Source organism: Tamandua tetradactyla, chromosome 2 (assembly GCF_023851605.1).
Source record: "Tamandua tetradactyla isolate mTamTet1 chromosome 2, mTamTet1.pri, whole genome shotgun sequence".
In the NCBI taxonomy this organism is placed as follows: Eukaryota; Metazoa; Chordata; class Mammalia; order Pilosa; family Myrmecophagidae; genus Tamandua; species Tamandua tetradactyla.
The window spans coordinates 12,050,180-12,069,808 of record NC_135328.1 but is presented as its reverse complement, the minus strand read 5'-3'; the positions used below and the strand labels follow the sequence as shown (position 1 = coordinate 12,069,808).

The following is a 19,629-nucleotide window of genomic DNA, read 5'->3' as shown; positions in this document are numbered from 1 at the left end:
GCTATAAATTTCGCAGGATTTTCCATGTCCTCTGCAAATAATGAATGTTTTACTTCTTCCTTTCCAATTTGGATGTCTTTTATTTCTTTGTCCTGCCTGCTTGCTCTAGCTGGAACTTCCAGCAGAATGATGAATAATAGACAGTGAGTATCTTTTTCTCATTCCTGATCTTAGGGGGAAAGCATTTAGTCTCTCTCCATTGAGTACGATACTAGCTATTGGTTTTTCATACATGCCCTTTATCATATTGATGAAATTACCTTTGACTCCTATCTTCTGAAGTGTTTTTAATCAGAAAAGCATGCTGAATTTTGTTGCATGCTTTTTCAGCTTCAATCAAGATGATCATGTGATTTTTCCATTTCTATTTGTTAATGTGCTGCATTGCATTAACTGATTTTCTTGTGTTGAACCATCCTTGCATTTCTGCTATAAACCCCACTTCGTTGTGGTGTATAATTCTTTTAATGTATTCTTGGATTATATTAGCTCATACTTTTTGAGAATGTTTGCATCTATGCTCCTTAGGGAGATTTGCCTGTAGTTTTCCTTTCTTGTAGTTATCTTTACCTGGTGTTCTAGTTTGCTAGCTTCCAGAATGCAGTATACCAGAAATGGAATAGCTTTCTTAAAAAGGGAATTTATTAAGTTGTTAGTTTACAACTCTTGCTGGAAGCCTCTTGCTTCATGAAGCTCCCTGGGTGGCATTTTCCTTCTTCATCTCCAAAAGTCATGGCTGGTGGACTCTCTGCTTCATGGATCTTCATTTGCAAAAGGAAACCTCTTCAAAATGTTCCCTTGTTTATAGGATTCCAGTGAACTAATAAAGGATCCACATAAAATGGGTGGAACCACATCTCAGTGGAGATATTCTAATCAAGTTTCCAACATGCAGTATTGAATAAGGTTTAAAAGAAACAGCTGCCTCCACATGATAGATCAGGATTAAAACATGGCTTTTCTAGCATTCATAAATCCTTTCAAACAGTAATATTCCACCCTCTGGACCCTAAAAAAGGCATGTTTTTCCCATATACAAAATACATTCATTCCATAACAATATCAGAGAACCTTAAATCACTTCAATAACAATACAAATACAATACAAGGTTAAAACCAGTACAAAGTCTCATGAAAGTTAATTAAGGCATGTTCTGTCATAAGGCAAAATTCTCCTCTCTCCCTCGTCCTGTAAAACTCAGAACAAGTTATTTGCTGCCAATGTACAAAGGAGGAACAGTCATAGGATACATATACCCATTTCCATTGGGAGAAATTGAAAAGAACACAGAGGTCACTGAACCCAAGCAGTTTTGAAAATCTGCAAGGCAAAGTCCGTTAGATTTCAAAGTCTGAGAGTCATTTGTCTTTCAGGGTATAGAAAGTGGCAGTCCTACCCTTATGAAGGGCCTTTGCAGTGACCCGCAACTCTCTGAATGCAACCTTCGGGGACATAGAGGAGACCACTTTTTCTCAGCTTGTTGGGGACAATTAAGGTAGCATGTATAAAATCCACCCTCAGCGATGCTGGAAACATGCAACATGGCCGCCAGGGCTGAAACAAAGAACAGCCTAAACTATAATCAGCCTTCTTCACGGAAGTAATAGTAGTTCGTGCCTAAAGTTCACGCCAAAAGTACTAACCGTACATCTGCCCTGCCCTAGCAACAGCAGCCACCAATCCCAGATCACCACCATCCCTACTAGCCACCCCCTCTCCTTCTAGAGTATATATACCCAGCCTCCTCAATAAACTTTTGCAGCTTGATCAGAATATTTGTCTTGCTGCCGTTCTTCGCGTCTCTTTGTCCCATGCCATTCTTCCCTCATAGGAGTTCGAACTTCAGTTGATCGTCCCGCGGGCCGGGACATCAGTTCCACCCTCTCCAAGCAGCAGGGCCACACCCAGGCTCCCTGCCATCTCCAGGGCACATGCTCAACCACTCCATGTGGCGGCAGCTAGGCTATTCCGAATCCCCAAGGAAGGTGCTCCACCCTCTCCAATGCATGAAGCAGGTCCACTCTTCCACTACAACACGGTGGAAGGCCCATCCTCTGCCTTTGGAGCAAACTCACCCTCTCCATATGCTTGGGTGGGTCTACTCTCCTGGCCTGAGGCATCCTGACTTCAGACCCCAGACTCCATGGTTCTGCCTCTGAAGTTATTTTTCCTTCACATTGTCTCTTTTCTGAGCCCCCCAGCCCAGTCTGGCAGCGGTTCCTTTTATACAGGTCCCACAGCCCTCTTGTTGGCTTTCTATGTAGCAAGCAAGGGTCATGCTCATCAGACAGCAGGAGTTTCCACAAATCTTTCCTGGATAACTCCATTTCCAATCCTGGCTTTTTCTGTAATGGCTGACTGGTTCCACATTTGGCCAAATCCTCACATGAAACACTATTCTCTAGGATCTCCTTTCCTGGAAGCCCAGAATTTTCCAGAACATCAATTTCTGGTTTCCTTGTACTCAAGAGTTCAGTTCTCATCTTATCTCTGTCCTGTCACATTTCACTATAAGCTGTGAGGAGAAATCAGGCTGCACTTACCCATTTAATTTGGAAATCTCTTCTGCTAAAAGCCAAGTTCATGGCTTTTAAAATCTGCCTTCCAGCCAAAGCCACTAGTCAACTTTGCCAGATTATCTGCCATTTTAAAACATGGATCATCTTTCTTCCAGTTTATAGTAACACATGCCTCATTTCTGTTTAAGGCCTTACCAGAAGTATCTTTAGAGTCCACATTTCTACCAACAGTCTCTTCAAAGCATTTTAGGCCTTTTCTATACAGCTCCTCACAGCTCTTCCAGAATCTCTCCCTTATCCACTTAAAAAGCTGTTCCAACATATTTGGTATTTTCAAACTGCAGCAGCCCCACACTCTCTGGTACCAAAATGTGTTCTAGTTTGCTAGCTGCCAGAATGCAATATACCAGAAATGGAATGGCTTTTTTTTAAGTGGGAATTTATTAAGTTGCTTGTGTACAGTTCTAGGGCCATGAAAATGTCCCAATTAGAGCAAGTCTATAGAAATGTCCAAATTAAGACACCAGTAAGAGATTACCTTCACTCAAAATAGGCTGATTAAGTTTAGAGTATCTCTCTCAACTGGAAAGCCACTTGATGAACATGGCATCTGCTAGTTTCCTCTCCAGGCCTCTTGCTTTATAAAGCTTCCTGGGTGGCATTTTCCTTCTTCATGTCCAAAGGCCACTGACTGTTGGACTCTCAGCTTCATGGCTCTGCACCATTCACAAAAGGAACTCTCTCCAAAATGTTTCCTCTTTTATAGGACTCCAGTGAACTAATCAAGACCCACATAGAATGGGTGGAGTCACGTCTCAGTGGAGACAATCTAACGAAGTATCCAACATACAGTATTGAACAGGGCTTGAAAGAAATGGCTGCCTCCACATGATGGATCAGGATTAAAACATGGCATTTCTAGGGTACATAAATCCTTTCAAATCGGCACATGCAGCTTTGGAATTAAAATATTAGCTTCATAGAATGAGTTGGGTAGTGTTCCTTTTTCCTCAATTTTTTGAAAACTTTGAGCAGGATTAGTGTTAGTTCTTTTTTAAATGTTTGATAAAATTCCCCTGTGAAGCCATCTGGCCCTGAGCTTTTCTTTGTAGGAAGATTGTTGATGACTGATCAAATATCTTTACTTGTGATTGGTCTGTTGAGATCTTCTGTTTCTTCCTGAGTCAGTGTAGCTTGTTTATGTGTTTCCAGGAATTTGTCCATTTCATCTAAGTTGTCTAGTTTGTTGGCATATAGTTGTTCATAGTATCCTTCATGATTTCTTTTATTACTTCAGGGTCTGTGGTAGCACACCCCTTCTCATTTCTGATTCTGCTTATTTGCATCCTCTCTCTTTTTTTTTTTTTTTTGTCAGTCTTGCTAGTGACCCATCAAGTTTACTGATTTTCTCAAAGAACCAACTTTTGGTTTTATTGATTCTTCCTATTGTTCTTTTGTTCTCCCATTCTTTTAACTGTGCTCTAATCTTTGTTATTTCTCTTCTTCTATTTGCTTTGGGATTAGTTTGCTGTTCTTTCTCAAGTTCCTCCAGGTGAGCAGCTAAGTCCTCAATTTTCACTCTTTTGTGTTTTTAAATATAGGCATTTAGGGCAATAAATTTCCCTCTCAGCACAGCCTTTGCTGCATCCCGTAAGTTCTGATAAGTTGTATTCTCATTTTCATTCATCTCCAGGTAGCTACAGATTTCTCTAGCAATTTCTTCTTTGACCCACTGATTGTTTAAGAGTATGTATTTAATCTCCTTTTATTTGTGAATATTCTCGTTCTTTGGTGGTTATTGAGATCCAGCTTCATTCCATTGTGATCCAAGAAAGAGCTTTGAATAATTTCAATGTTTTTACATTAATAAACACCTGTTTTGTGCTCCAGCATATGATCTATCCTGGAGAATGTTCCATGAGCACTAGAGAAGAATGCTCATGGAACATTCTCCAGGATATCCTGGTGTCTTGGGGTGTAATGACCTATATATGTCTGTTAGGTCTAATTTATTTATCAAGTTGTTTAACTTCTCTATTTCCTTGTTGATCTTCTGTCTGGTTGTTCTATCTATAGAGGAGAGTGGTGCATTGAAGTCTCCTGATGTAATTGTTGAAACATCTATCACTCCCTTCAGTTTTGCCAATGTCCATCTCATGTACTTTGGACCTCCTTGATTAGGAGCATAAATATTTATGATTGTCATTTCTACTTGGTGAATTGTCCCTTTCATTAATATAAAGTGTCCTTCTTTGTCTCTTATGATGTCTTTACATTTAATGTTTTAGTCTCCAATATCTTAGAGCAGCTAGAAGTAAAAACCTAAAACTGTAGAACTGTAACCCATACCAAACTCTGAAATCTGTTCTATCATTAATTGTTGTGAAGTGCTTTGATATTTATTGCTTTTTTGTATATATGTTTGCACTAAAAATGAAAAAAAGTCCATTATGATGATATATGCACAGCTATATGATGATATTGGGAACCATTGACTGTATACTTTGGATTATTACATAGTATGTGAATATATAACATATCAATTAAATTTTTTTCAAAAAAGCAGATATAAAAAAAAGAATGGAGGGAATCAGTAAGAGTATTTCAAATAAGGACTTTTGGGACTTCCTGGAAATATCCACTTGTGTAGGAAATTCCTTTGGGATTTCAAACACTGCAGAGTATAAAATGAAGAGGGGAAAGTGTCTTATAGAATTCATATGTGCTCAATAGTGGTTGACACACAATTACTGAAGGGCAGCACAGAGTTGAGAGAGATGGTCATTCTAGATGTGAAAAAAGAAAACTTCATGATGACCAATGCCTCTACCTCACCTTCACAACATCCCAGGACCCTCAGTTTCTTTAATCATCCACTCTTTAGCTAGGATATTTTGGCTATTGTGGCCTCTTTCGCTCTTCTACATTGCTCTCTCATTATATTAAAATGATGATAATGATAATGATAATTAAAAGATGAAATTATAATATGAAAAATAGCTGCCATTTAAAGAGGTATAACATTTGTCACTCTGCCGGGCACTATGTATATTACCTTATAAGACCATCTCAGCAATTCTATGAATTAAAATATAATGGTCTCCTTATAGACGATACTGAGTGAGGTACCTTCTCCAGCCATTACAGGTAGAGCTCAAGAACTTATCAACTTTACATGTTCTACTACCTCCCTGTTCTAATCGGAATTCTCTAGGACAATGAAGGTATGACAAAAGTTCTTTGCTTGATCTCTGTACCTCTCATCAATCCAGTGGATTTGACTATTCTCTGGAGAACACATGGTCAAGTGCATGCAGGAAAGTAAAGTACAATGGGAGGAGTGTGATGTTTTTAGTCAGACATCTCAATTCAAATCCTGGCTTCTCATTTTATCACAGGAAACCTCTCTGATTTTTGTCTTATGTAAACGATTATTAGGATCATGAGAAAAAAAGTATAGATTGACTGGACACCTGTGCCGGTTTGAATCTGTGGTAGACTTCAGAAAAACCATGTCCTTTAATCCTCATTCAATATTGTCTGGGAGCTTTCTGATTGTTCCCATGGGGCTGTAACTTACCCAATTGTGGTTATTAACTTTTGATTAGAGGGAGATGTAACTGCACCCATTCCAGGTAGGCTTTGACTAGAATCCTTTAAAAGAAGAAACATTTTGGAGATTCCCCTTTTAGAGCCATGAGGCTAAGTGTCCACCAACCAGAGACCTTTGGAAAAAATCCCCAGGGGAGCTTCATGAAAGAAGAAGCTTGGAGAGGAAGCTAACAGACATAGCTATGTTTGCTATGTGTCTTTCCAGTTGAGAGAGAAACCCTGAACTTTATCGGCCTTTCTTGAGTGAAGGTAACCTCCTGTTGGTGCCTAAATTTGGATATTTTTATAGACTTGCTTTAATTGAGACATTTTCATGGCCTTAGAACTGTAAACTTGTAACTTATTAAATTTCCCTTTTCTAAAAGTCATTCCACTTCTGGTATATCGCATTCCAACAGCCAGCAAACTAGAACAACATCCAATAGAGGGTAGTAAGGATCAATTGAGATAAGACATCTGAGAGTATGTTATAAACTTGAATCCTGTGTAAAGGCATTGTTAATGCATCTTCTCACATCATGTCCCCTTGAATCGTGACCTTTTGTCAAGCATTCCCTAATGACCCAACCTCAAATATCCATTCCCAAACTCTCTTTATTGGAATACTTCAGAGCAATCAATATATACCTAAGAGGAAGTCACTCACATGAAAAAGCAGAAAAAAACTTTCAGCATGAGGACTTAGGTGAAAGTGTCTCTGGGTCAGGTACTTAAGCGCTGAAGTTTTTTTAACTTCATTCAGTGAGAACTTTGGATGGAGGCAAGGACTCCCTCCCTGGAAGCCCCCTATATTTTATGGGCCAAGCACTCCCAGGAGTTACAGTGGGGGGTCAGCTGGGTGGCTGGTGGTGAAGCTTGAGGAGGAAGGCCTGGAGATCAACTTCCATTACCAGCCTAGGTGTCCCCCATAGCAAAAGCAGATATAAGGGGCTCCACAGCAGAGGCTCTCAAGATCCCAGGGGATGGGGGTGGGGGGTGCTGTACACACCCACAGAGGATCTCTGGGGCACTTGAGATATTGGTGGTTAAACTTAAATTCTGAGTTTAAGATGGCTCAGCTCATCCCTCTTGTTTTCTCACTTAAACAATGACCTTGTCAACTCTAGGCCTACTGGTGACAGGGCCCCCATCTCCTGTCACCAACAGTGTTCTAGAAAAAGCAGACAGCACAAGACAGCTGTCAGGAGGAAAAGATGGATTTAAGATGGGTTGTGGGTGCTGCCTCCAGGGAGATGGCTTTGGTAGGCCAGGAGTGGTGGGAAGGGGATTGGCTGTGCAGTGAAAGGATACAGGAAAGCTCCCAGATTCATGGGCACATCCAGTCTAAGGACCTAAGATGCTGTGGAAGACAAGGAAATGGGTGAATGGAATAGTCAAAAAGTCTATGGTGTTGAAGCTCTCAGGGGTTCTCCAGCAGCACTCACTGGGGAGTCAGAACTATGAACTTCAATAAGAGAGCAGGCACACATAGATGGGGAAACTTCAGGGATAGCAAATATCACCCTAATGACTTCCAGTTCTAGAAGTCCAAATGAGAGCTTTTTCATTAGAGAACTTGCTTGTGTATATTGGCAAGAGTTCAGGGACTGTTGGTGTTCATCTGTTCTGTGTGAATCTGAGTTTTGGGGATGTATAATCATGGATAGTGTATAGATGTGTGTATTAAAGGGTTCACTGAATCTCATTAGGTTATTCTGGTTTGTAATGCTTGAAGAATTTGGTACAATTGCTTGCATAGGTATTTTCAGTGTGGTGGGGTGGTCTTATTTGCAACTGGTACCTGTATTAATTTGTTAAAGCTGCCAGAATACAATATACCAGAAATGGAATGACTTTTGAAAAGGGAATTTATTAAGTTGCAAGTACACAGTTCTAAAGCTATAAAAATACCTAAGGCATCCAATGAAAGATACCTTGGCTCAAGAAAGGCTGATGCATCTGGAACACCTCTGTCAGCAAGGAAGGCATGTGGCTGGCATCTGCTGGGGTCTTTCACTTCTCATTTCAAACAGCTTCCCAGGGGTGTTTTCCTTCTACAACTCCAAACATTTGGGTCTTGTGTTGTCTCTGTTGGTTCTAAAGCTTTTTCCAAAATGTTTCCCTCTTAAATAACTCCTGTAAGCAACCCCACCTTGAGTGGGTGGAGATACATTTCCATGAAAACCACCTAATCAAAAAGTCCCACCTACAACTGGGTGGGTTACATCTCCACAGAAACAACTTAATCAAAGGATCCCACACAGCAGTACTGAATCAGGGTTAAAGAACATGGCTTTTCTGGGGTACACACAGTTTCAAACCAGCACAGGATCAATAAATTGTTTGTAGCTCTATGTGATCCAGGTTCACAGAGTTTATGGATTATGTAGTCTTTGGGAGTTTCAGTATGTGTGTTTGGAAAATAAGAGGTTATATAGGTTATGTGGGTATTCAGAAAATGTGAAGTGTGTATATTTTATAGTTGTGGGATTATGTGTGGGTCCATTATGGGGTGGTGCATGAGAAAAAAATTTGTGTACTTGGTGGTTTGAAAGAGTCAAGTGTATGTAGGATATTTAGTATATGTATACCCGTAATGTTTTGGTTGTACATGTTTATATTCAGATAAATGTCCGTATACAGCTGTAGGAGTGGCATGTGAGTATTCAGGGTGGATAGAATTTTTAATGTAAAAATTTAGGCCTTTAGGTATTGTAGGTGGTTTACCTGTGTATTCGTGGTATGGGAAGGAGTTGTCATGTGAGCTCAGTATATATGAGGGAAAGTGTATTCTGTTCTGGACAAATGTAGGATGACTTTGTTTGTAACTTGTCCCAGTATATTGTCTTAATGAAGAGGCAACCAGTTGGAGTTCAGGGGACTCCCTGAGTTGAGACTATAGAGCTGAGAATCCAGGAAGACCAAGACAGTTGACATCTGCACAACAGAGTACCAGACAGGAAACATATATATGGAGAAAAAATGCTGGAGATCTGCAAAGAACTCTGTATTCAACAGAGTACTGATCAATGCCTACATATGAGAAAACTACCTGCAGCTTGGGAGAGAAACCCCCCCCCCACCCCGAATGGGAGGAAACAGGGACCAGCATCCACACTGGCCTGGAAATAATGTCTCTTCCCACAACCAGACTGGAAAACCTCAAAACTCATGGGGCATTGGAACACCTCGGGAGGATCCTGACCCAGTATTAAGGAATAATTGGTCCTTAGAATAGGTACAGCTTGGCTCCTACTTAATTAATATTGAAAACAAGACCCAAAAGTTCAAGCTATTTCTGAATAGCTTGACTGTGTCCCAGAACAAAGCTCAGGAATGTTTATAGAAATACAAAAATATTCAACACCCAACACAGTAAAATTTATAGCATCTGAGATTTAATCAAAAGTTACCAAGCATGCAAAATATCAGGGAAATACAACCTATAATGAGAAAAATCGTTCAATCAACAGATTGAGTCTGAAAGATGTTAGACTTAGTACAGAAGCACGTTTTAAAAACTACTGTATTAATTATCTGTTGCTGTATCACAAATTACCAGAAACTTGGCACTAAACACAACACATATTATCTCAGTGAATCAGAATCTTAGCATGTCTTAGCTCAGTCCTCTGTGCAATCGGTGTGTTGGCCTAGGGTCTGTGCTTTCATCTGAAGATTCAGCTAGGGATAGATCTGCTTTCACACACACTTAGCTGATAGTTCCTCACTCAGTCCCTTTCCTTTTCTATACCCTATTGTGCCAACTCCAACTGCCTTGAAGGCTGCCTCAGTTCTTTGCCATGTTGATCTTTCAAACATGGCAACTTGCTTCATCAAAATGTGCCTACCAAAACTGCAATAGAATCTGCGGGCAAAACTGAAGTTATGGTCTTCTGAAACCTAATCACAGGAATGACATTCCATCACATTGCCATATTCTATTATTTAGAAGAAAGTCATTAGATCAGTCCACACTAAAGGAAGGAAATTATACAAAAGGATGAATATCAGGAAGCAGGGATCATTAGGGACCATCTTAGGCATCTACCTTATAACTATTCCATCCATTAAAAAATTAAAGAGAAACATGAAGGATATAAAAAATGATCCATATCAAACTTCTAGAAATGAAAACCACAATGTGTGAGATGAAAAATACTCTCAATATTATTAACATCAGATAAAGCATTGCAAAAGAAAATAGTAATTAACTTGAGGACAAAGCAATAGAAACTATCCAAAGGGAAATACAAAGGGTCTCACATCATTCTGAAGCTTTCCCCAAAACACTTCCTCTCTATTAGGATTCCAGTAAATTAATCAAGACCCATGTGGAATGGGTGGAGTCACATCTCCCTCTAATGAAAGGTTAATACCCACAATTGGGTGTTGCATCTCTGTGGAGATAACCTAATCAAGTTTCCAACACACAGGACTGCATTAGCTAGGGTTTTCTAGAGAAACAGAATCAGCAGGAAATATCTGTAGATATAAAATTTATAAAAGTGTCTCACATAACCATGGGAATGTAGAGTCCAAAATCCATAGGGCAGGCTGTGAAGCTGAGAACTGCGATGGAGGGTCTGGACAAACTCCGCAGGAGAGGCTTGCTGGCTGAAGCAGGAAGAGAACTGAATCCTCCTTAAAAGGCTTCCAGTGATTAGATTAAGCATCACTTATTGCAGAAGACACTCCCCTTGGCTGATTACAAATGGAATCAGCTGTGGATGCAGATGATGTGATCATGATTTAATTCTATGAAATATCCTCAAAGCAACAGAAAGGCCAGTACTTGCCAAACCAGACAAACGGGTACCACCACCTGGCCAAGTTGACACATTAACCTAACCATGACAAGTACTGAATAGGGATTAAAAGAAATGGCTTACCCCCACACCCCCCACCGCAACCAAGATTGGGTCAGGATTAAAACATGGCTTTTCTAGGGAACATAATCCTTTAAATACGGCACACTGCCCCAAGTTGCACCTTGAATGATACCCTTCAAGGTTCAATCTCAGTTTTGCCCCCTGAGTGACCATCTGTTTTCCCCCATTGGTGAAGTTCCACTACTTCCACTTACTCCAGACAGAAGCTAAAAGTAAGGCGAAAAAGAACTTAGACCCTTCTTATGTTACAACAATTAAAATATTATTTTAGGGTGCATGGGTGATTCAGTGTTGGAATGCTCACCTTCCATGCGAGAGACCCAGGTTCAATTCCCAGACCATATACCCCCCCCCAAAAAAAAGTATTTTAAAATTGTTTTCCCTGCTCAACAAATAACCTATAAATAAGGTGGAATGTCTCTGTGCATCAACTAGAAAAGATTGAGTTGAACTCCCATGTATATGCCCTGTAAAAGTTCAAAGCCATTTCAGGTTTTTTTGTGAAGTCCTAATAATGTTAATACTCTCTGGCTCCAAATAATATTAATACTCTCTGGCTCCAAATCTTACAACATACACATACCTGAGCAAAAGAGTTTTCCTTTTCAACCCAACTCTCTCCATGAATTCTGCTGGAAAATGCCTATCCTGATGTTTAGTACAGCTGAATTCCATACCAAGCAGTGGACTAATGAGCTGACCCAGCACATCATTTAAAGTCCTGGCAAAATAGTCTGACTGACCAGGCCATATGCAGCTTTAACCTGGACACAAACCACATGAATTAACCAGAAGTTCATGAGGTTCATGGTTTCCAGCACTTTATTCTGCTCAGTTAGGATCCCAGTCCTCAAAATAAAAAAGAGCTTAATTCACCCAGATAACAGTGGGCTCAGGGCTATAGATGAATATCTATAGATGAATATGTGTCAGACCTAGGTTGATGCTAGGTTTTGGGTGATGTAATAGCTTGGGGCTGCATGTACCCCAGAGAAATAGGTTAACTCTAATCCATTCCTGTGGGTATAAACCCGTTTTAAGTAGGACCTGTTGACGAGGGTTACTTCAGTTAAGGTGTGGTGCAGCCCAATCAGGATGGGTCTTGATCCTATCACTGGAGTCCTTTATAAGCAGAATGAAACTCAGGCAGATAGAGAAAAGCCATGGGAAACAAGAAGCTGAAGGTCTGTGGAACCCAGAAGAGAAGGGAAAGGCCAGAAGAGGCTGCCATGTGTCACACTGCCATGTGACAGAGGAACCCGAGATCAAAGATCACTGGTAGCCAGCCCCAGAAAGACACAGTCTTCTGGGTGAGAACATCACCTTGATGACATCTCAATTTTTTTTACTTCTCCTGGCCTCAAAACCTTTATCTAATAAATTCTGATGGTTTAAGCCAACCTATTGCATGGTATTCACTTGAATAGACATGTGGTACACAGTGAGGAATCCCATGATTTGGACATGATCTTGGGCACACTGATTCTGTTATATGACTAACAAGAGACTTCACTGACTGGATGTGGGATCCTAAGAACCCCTTGCTGCAAAGACTCACATAGAAATAGATTTCAGGATTTCAATTAGACCATCCATACTTCCTAGCTTCATTTCGACAGAGTTCAATTCTCTGAGATTCTATTTCTTCACATGTAAAAAGGTAATGACATTGTTGTAAGTGGAGTACTGATAATTTTTATCATTTCTATCTAGAAAACACCTTAGAGAAGATATATTCCAAAATACAAGATGACTTGTTCCTTTTACAACACCCCTAAGGACGATCCTTCAGCTTCAGCTTTTATTTGTCAATAAAATAGTGACAAAGACCTCATTTTATTAGGAGACACCTCTAAGGTCAGGAAAATTCCTCATTACCTTGAGCTATAACCTGGAATTTCTACCTGCTTAATCCTTGTTTTGCTTTCAGGTGATACACAACCTATTTCCGTTGCTACCTGACAGTCCTTGAATTATTTGTAGGCCTTATCTTGTTTTCCCAAGTCTTCTCTGTCCAAAAGTTTATTATTAACAACTTTATCACCTCTTCTGGTGTGTCTTGCATATGAAGAACCCTTGGGACCTCACTGCTACGTGTCTGGACCAGAATAAAACTCCCTCAGATTGTGGTCTGATTGAACTCTCAGTAATTAAATTCATTAGTTGTTAGTGATAATATGAATACATTTTTCTGAATTTATATATATATAAGACTTCTGTTCCTGATTTAAAAGAACCAGAAGAATCAGACATACATATCTGTTCATGATGTGTTTAAAGAGGAATAAAACCATAGAATCATGGCTTAGGTGAAAATTATAGCTAAAATTTAAGAGGGTGGGTGGCATGAAACCTGTCTTCTGGCCTTTCCAATTTTTTTTGAGATCAGGAATAAAGGGGGCTCAAACCATGTTGGGGAGGGTCACAAAATTCCAAGCCTCCAAGGCACCTTTGGAGACCTGAGTTTCTAGTGGCCATTCCCTGCAAGAATTCATACTGATTCTTATAACCATGAATTTACACTGATATCTCTAATTTTAATCTAATACCACATAGTAGAGTACAACTTTCCCCTTATTTGCAGTTTCTTTCTCCAATAAAAAATCCATAGCTCACATTACCCACAACATTTTTATTTATTTACTCAATCCTAGAATATATATAACATAATTTGTGGTACCATCCCCCAATGTTTGTTGATTTTAATTATTTTTGAGCACATGAAACATTAACGTATTTCTAAATGTGAGAACACTCAAAGCAGTCACTGATCTTATTCATTCTGTTTCATTTGCATTCCCCCATCTTTTACACCTTGTCTCCAACTGCTTCTATAACCTCATTAGTACCTTTCTCGTGTTTCTTTTTTTGCACAAATTAAACATATACATTTTCCTGTTTCCCCCTCTTTTTAATATGAAAAGCAGCATGGTATATACATTTTATGAAGATGGTCTCATCAATTCCAGTCGTAAACCTGAACAAATGCCACAGCCTCAATTACATAATACTTTGAAGGGAATGCATAAGGAAATGTAGAATAGCTTCTAAAACTAAAATACAATACTAAATTAGAGTTTTCTATTTTTCTCTATCCATAAATATTCTGAACCTGATTATGAACAACTAAAAGTGCTTACCATTCAATATTAACTATAAGCACAAAATGACAGTAAACACTCTGATTGCAATTTTTATCTATCTAAAATAAGAATATTTACAAGCTTAAAAACCCTGCCTGAGGGTGCACGTGCAGTTCAGTGGTAGAATGCTCACCTTACATGTTGGACACCTGGGTTGAATTTCCAGAACCATGTACCCCCCCAAAACACAAACAAAAACAAAACAAAAAAACTCTGCCTAAGCAGTAAATTTAAGGGTTTGGGCTAAAGAAGTGTCTGATTCCATTCACCTCCAAGATTCTGTGAGTCTCCGTTTCCATGGTGCTATGGTTCTACTATTCCAAACCCCAGGAGAAACATCTGCTGCAGAACTTACAGGCAGTCCCAGTCTCCTGTTTTTAACGTCCTCTGCCAAGTTTGAACATGGCTGCAGTGGGCTACGCAGTAAAGAAGAAGATCACCTTAAGAGCAGGAGACACCATGTACCTGCGGAAAGCCTATGTGAACAACCTTGGGGAGGAAAAGAAAACCAAGATTTATATTCTCAAGCTCCAGAAGAATTTCATTATCCGATGCAGGGAGATTGATAAAGAAAAAGAAGCTCTGAAGAAGTTTTTGGGAAAGCTTCAAAAGACAACTGGCTATTTTCCTCATGTACGCTTCTGGTGAACAATAGCACAGTGCAAGAGACAGTTCATCTAGAAGGTTTAGTACAGAACACACCTGCAGTCTCCTTCCATGAGCTATATGTGATCCCAGAAAGCAGGTGTAAAGGACTGCTGAGACAAGTTAAAAGAGAAAAAGACTATAAAATTCAAGGCATAAATGTAATCACTACAAAAAAAATCAACAGATATCACCTACAAAAGAAAGATTAAGGTATTGTTTTGTCCAGATGATCCTGTTTCTTTGCAAATTGAATTGGTGATATATGGTGCAACATATTGTTATTTTTTCAGGCTCTCCTTAAGACAAGAATAAAGCTTAGCTATTGTAGAGATCTTCCTGGTATTGATCATGAAATATATTTATCCTAATCTTGTCTCTCATTGATACAATGTTTCATTATTTTCTTACACCTTTTATAGAGGCATAAAATTAAAATTATGAATACATACAAATTGATCCTAAAGATGAAAATAATATAATAAAGTCTTGAGTCCATAAGAGACTTAGAAACTATTTCCTTCAAGATAGAGATAATAAGCCATATTAAAAGATTGTTCTAAGTATTAAATAATAAATGTACATGGCATATTGCAGATACCCACAAAATGACAGTAGCTATTATTGCAATTGCTGTCATTTTTAATTACTATTTTTACTACTGTTTGATAAAACTCAGTGTTTTGAGTTCTGTTCTTAGCTCTTCTACTAACATTCTAAGGTCTCTGGACAAGTCCCTTTTCATTCACAAGCCCTTAGCTCTTGTGAGGCTACAGTGTAAGAATCGGACTAGATAATCTCCAGGGTCTCTTCCAGCTTTCAGCTCTTTGATAACAATACTCCATGGTTCTATTTTGAAATGTGTATGTGGCACACAGAAAAAGAATACAAATCAGAATGCAGACAAGGGTGACTTTAGGGACTTGGGTATCTATTCATTTAGTCTTACCTATCAACTAATGAAGAGACAAGTTATTCAAGCACATTATTTTCTTAGCAGTCTCTCATGAAATATTTGCTGAGGATGCAGAACTAATTTAACCCTCTTCTTGAAAACACTTGAGATTAATTTGCACAGCTTTATTACTTGTTAAGGCTCTGCAACCAGACAGAACTGGATTCCAAATGAAATCCTGCTGGATATTGCTGTTTGATATGGTTTTTTTAGACTTTTATAGACTTGAGTGTACTACTTGTTATTTAGTTTTTTCAACCATAAAATGTGAATAATAGAACTTGTGATGTCTTCCTGTTGTAACTGATGCCCTGCTGGCAATGGTGCCAGCTGAGACCTAATCCAGGTTCATTAGCCCCAAAACTAAAAGAACTAAGAGATGAGAGGGCCAGTAATAATAAGTCATAAAGTTTATTAAAAAGAGAGAGTACCTAGATGTGCCGAAGGGAGGGACATGCACTGAGTGGAATGGGTTAGCTTATTTTATAGGAAAGTTTTGTTGGTGGCAGGTTTCCATAGTAACCTTTGATATCTTCTTTATTATAGGTTATAGAAGGAGTTAGCTAGCAGAATCAGTAGTTTGTTGTCACATACCTAAAATCTGGCTTTGGGCAAATGGTCAACAATCTTTACGACCCTATGCTTCCTAACATTAAATAAGAATTAATTTTGAGCCCAGAATTTTACAAGCTTTTAGTGGTTTGGGGAGGTTTGGGGGCTTTAGGAAACTTTTTTCCCAGGAAGTTTGCAGCTCTATTAGTTTCTGTGGAGCTAGATAAGACACAAGGGACTTTCAGTTGTCTAACTTTTTCAGAGCTGAATAGGAAACCAGGGACTTACCGTTATCCTATTTTATTCTGCTTCACTGTGACATCACATATAAATCTGTTAGAACTGCATCAAATTAATTACATGCAATTGCTATGTTTATTATTTTTTTGGTACAACTGGAGCTTCTGGGCTCAGAAATGTCTTTGTGGAATCTCTCAACAACCAGAGTCTGAGTCATTACTAGGGACCTCATATATGGTATCTTGCTTAGCTGGATCTCAACTATCAGCAATAGATAATGTATATTAAAAATACATATAGATGTAGATATAGGTATAGGTATACCAATCTCTAATAAAAGGGACTAGGCATCTTTGGAGAAATAGCTGATTCCAGAAAATATGTAATGATTAATTATGGAGATATGGTAAAAGGACACACAAAGGAGTGTTGTCAGTGAAAATGGTACAGCAAGCACCTCAAAAAACTCTCTCCCCATAGAAGGAATGAGAAAACTAACAAAAATGGTCAGAATCAAATTTTTCAGAACTCTAGATTAACCAAAGCTTGCAGAAATCTGGGAAGTGTTTGTTTAAGGAAAACAGCTGAATATCAGTAAGAATAGCAAGACTTGTGGCCCTGTACCTTACACAGTAGTCCCATCTCCCACTTTCCAGCTCCTTGGCAGTCTTGAAAACCAACAGCCCATAGCCATGGTGAACGCCAGCAGCCTGGCAGCTAACGGAGACAGGACAGGGGTGGTGCTTATTTAACGCCCTTTTCCCAAGAATTATCATTATTTGATCTGTCTGATGGCATGCAGAATTTTGACAGGGATGCAATGAACCTGTAAAGGAATTCAAGGAGTATTCCCGTTAATGATTTTAAGACATCAAATCCATGAACATTGAATAACTTTTCATTTATTTAGGTCTTGTTTAATTTCTTTCAACAATGCTTTGTAGTTTTCATTCTTGCACATGGTATATAATACTATTTATGTGTTGTTGAATTCAATTTGAAAGTATTTTATTGAGGATAATTATTTCTATATTCATAAGATATATTGTTATATAACTGTATTTTCTTGTGATATCTTTTTTGGTTTTGGTGCTAGCATAATACTGGCCTAATAGACTGAGTTGTGAAATGTTCTCCCTTTCATTTTTTGGAGGAATTTGAAAATGATTAGTGATAATTCTTTGTTGAACATTTGGTGCCTAGTACACGATATTCCCTCATAACTTTTTAAATTTTGTATGTTGGCCGTATGTCCCCACTGTCATTCCTGATTTCAGTAATTTGCTACCTCACTTTTTTGCTTGGCCAGTCAAACTAAAGGTTTGCAATTTTGTTGATCTTTTCAAAGAACCAATTTTTGGATTTATTGATCTTCCCTATTGTTTTCCTGTTCTCTATTTCTTTTCTTTCTACACCAATCTTTACAATGCCTTCCTTCTGCTTGGTTTGGGTGTAGTTTCCTTTACTTTTTCTAATTCCTTAAGGTGTAAAGTTAGATTGATTTGATTATCTTTCTAATCAAAGGATTCCAATCCTTCAATTTTTTATGGCCTAACATGTAGTCTGTCTTGAAAAATATTCCTTATGTTCTTGAGAAGAAGGTGTATTCTCCTGTTGTTTGTTGAGTGTTCTACAGATATTTGTTAGTTCTGATTGGTTTATAGTGTTTCTAAAGTCTTTTTCCCTTGTTGATCTCCTCTCTAGTTATTCTATCCTCTATTTAATGTGCAGTACTGAAATCTCCAACTATTATTTTTAAATTGTCTATTTTGCTCTTCATTGCTGTCAGTTCTTGCTTCATGTATTTTGGGGCTCTTGTTAGGTGCATATGTATTTACAATTGTTATATCTTCTTGATTGATTTATTCTTTATTCTTATGAAATATCCTTCTTTGTCTCTAATAAGAATTTTTGTCTTAAAGTCTATTTTATTTGATATTAATATGCCCACTCCAAAGACACACTGGTTGAAAGTGAAGGATGGAAAAAAAGGTATACCATGCAATCAATAACCAAAAGAGAGCTGAACAAAATGTGTGTGTGTGTGCCAATTTTATATAGTATTAATGGGATCATTTTATTTAAATCCATTCTGTCACTCTCTGCATTTTAAGTAGAATGTTTAATCCATGCACAGTTTAATGTAATTACTGATAAGGTAGGATTTACAACTGCCACTTTGATATTTTACTCCAATGTCATGTCTTTATTATCCCTTTATTCCTCCATTACTGCTTTCTTTTGTGTCAAACCAATTATTTTCTAATATGCCATTATAATTCCCTTATTACATCCTCTACTGTATTTTCTTAGTGATTGCCTGAATATTAAAGTTAACATCTTAAAACTTGTGTAATAGTCTAATTTGGATTATCATAAATGTAATTTCAATATCATACAAACACTTTCCTCCTATATAGCTCCATTCCCCTCCTCTTTCATGCTTTTAAAAATTGGTGTTTTTCTAACAAATTATTTCTTTTGCATTGTATGCATATCAATATAGGTTGCTAATTATTGTTTTATGCAGTTGTTTTTCAAATCAGGTAGATGAAAAAGCATTATAAACAAAAAGTCTATTTATATTTTCTTTTCTATTTATCTATGTATCTTTACTGGTGCTTTTTACTTCACCAGGTGGATTTGAGTTACTAGTGTCTTTTTAATTAAGCCCAAAGGACTCTAGTATTTTTTGTAGGTTTGGTGTTCTATAAAGGATCTTTGTCAGTTTGGGTTATTCTGGAATATCTTAATTTTACCATTTTTTGAAGGATAGTTTTACTGAATATAAAATTCTTGGTTGACAGTCTTTTTTCTTTTAGCACTTTGAATGTGTTATCCAATTGCCATTTTGTTTTCATGGTTTGTGATGAGAAATCAGATATCACTCTTATTGGGGTTCCTTTGTACATGATGAGTTCCTTCTCTCTTGCTGCTTTCAAAATCTTTGTCTATCAAGTTTGATTATGATGTGTCTCTGTGTGGATTTCTTTGAATCTATACTATTTGGAGTTTGTTGTTGAATTTGTTGGATGGGTAGATTAATGTTTCTCATCAAATTCCAAAAGGTTTTGGCTATTACTGCTTCAAA

General features: G+C 38.1%; 1 protein-coding gene across 1 annotated transcript in view; it reads right to left on the bottom strand.

The window, feature by feature from the left end:
• The window catches only part of LOC143666105 (F-box/WD repeat-containing protein 12-like), a 109,033-nt gene that overhangs the window by 15,379 nt on the left and 74,025 nt on the right, over positions 1-19,629 (bottom strand). The gene's annotated exons all lie outside the window — the stretch shown is intronic.